At 33.6% G+C, this 1,668-nt stretch overlaps 1 long non-coding RNA gene across 1 annotated transcript; it reads right to left on the reverse strand.

Annotated features, from left to right (window-relative positions):
- Nucleotides 1-855: 855 nt before the first annotated feature.
- On the reverse strand, nucleotides 856-1,463 carry LOC112844762 (uncharacterized). The gene is made up of 3 exons (XR_003217510.1): nucleotides 1,318-1,463; nucleotides 1,030-1,197; nucleotides 856-901 (listed from the first exon to the last, which is right to left on the reverse strand). It is a non-coding gene; the product is annotated as an uncharacterized LOC112844762 (long non-coding RNA).
- Between the last annotated feature and the right edge of the window lie 205 nt (nucleotides 1,464-1,668).

The following is a 1,668-nucleotide window of genomic DNA, read 5'->3' on the forward strand; positions in this document are numbered from 1 at the left end:
AACATAAATATCTTGTACAACAACAAGTAATCTAACATCTTTTTAATCTTTCTGTTTGCTCACAATGCTGAAACTTGAAATCTTACTGTAGTGACTTTTGGGTGTACTCTAAGACCTGAGTTGTGTGTTCAACATTTCTAATGTATAATACCGTACCCACCAGTAAACAATTTTTAATTAGAGACAAGAACAGAGCCTGATTTTCAGTCAGTTGTTTCGTGACTTTCACTATCAAGTTATTGAAAATAAATACTCACAATGTCAGAAGCCAAAGTGATTTCCTTTTAATGAACAGTGTTCTTACACGCGGTGTTCTATTATCACATGTGTTTTTTTCCATTTAAAGCAGGTAACTGATTTTTCCATCATCAAGAAATCAAAGTGCTCCTCTTGATGTTTTCATGTGTATTTTCTTTACTTTGCTCTTTTGTAGTGGACATTTATCTCTTGTTTTCAGCTCTTGTTTTATACAAATGATTAGTCATGACAATAACTGACAGATTAATCAGTACCTCCATGCTACAAATATTGATTTTTGTTTAAAGTTCGGGAATACTTCTTAACTAATATATTTATGTGTTGTGGACAAATATGTATCATTTCCTACACTGATTATCAAATCTTCATCTTTAAAGATTTAAAGTACAAAATCACATTCATTACAATACAGATAAAATGCTTGATAATGGTTTTCCTGACAGTCTAAAAAAAAGAATGTTTGTTGAATTTATTTTATGCAAAAACCAAATTTAAAGATGATTTTTGTTAAAGTATGCATGTTGAAGACTCACTTATTGATGAAAACATTGGTCCTCCACTCCCTGACATTGCAATGGTGTGTTGCACTGAGAGGTGGAACAATAGTTACATAGTAGGCCGTTACTTGACTGAGGAGTAGGGGCTGAAACAGAAAAGAACATCATTTCATTTAGAAAAGAATATTTCAGCAGATATCAGAATATTGTTTCTTATCCCTTTCTGTCATGTCTGTTCTGTTATGTGTCTTTAACTTGACTGATTTCTACTTACCAGCCAGAGTTGCTGAGTTGCAGTTATCCGTGTTGCAGCACGTGACAGATGCAAGAGCACTTTGAACACCCAGGTCAACTGCAAATGTCTGAGAGCCCGTAGTTGGACACAGGGAGGAAGATGCACATGCCTTGTAGATTTGTGTTGCCGTAGTTCCAGATGAGGTAGCTGCAAAGTAATTTTAATATTTTTAATGATGAATTTTATTAATGTTGATGGAAAGCACACATAGCCCCACAGGTATTGAAATGTACTGAACTGTATGAAATAATATGAAGAAAAGATTACCTAAAATAGTAGCTGTAACACACATGGTCTCTGAAGAACATGTATTTGCTACTGTGGTTGAACATGTCTGATCTGTGCAGGTTTGACACTGAAGGGCTCCAGCTGCAATCAGGAGAGAAACAATGAAAGGACTGAAGTTAAAATGAAAGATTACAGGTTTTTAAATGCCCCACTATACTGGTATTATTAAAGAGACTTTATCTCTTCTATTTTTTAAGCTGTTACACAGATTGATGAAATGCTGTTAATCTCTTTAACATCTGTATAAATATATTTTTTAATAAAGTGACATGAAACACTACATTAGTGTTAATTTAAGGTTAATGAAATAAGGATCATTGAAATCACGGA

The sequence above is a fragment of the Oreochromis niloticus genome, unplaced genomic scaffold (genome assembly GCF_001858045.2).
Source record: "Oreochromis niloticus isolate F11D_XX unplaced genomic scaffold, O_niloticus_UMD_NMBU tig00001369_pilon, whole genome shotgun sequence".
NCBI lineage: Eukaryota > Metazoa > Chordata > Actinopteri > Cichliformes > Cichlidae > Oreochromis > Oreochromis niloticus.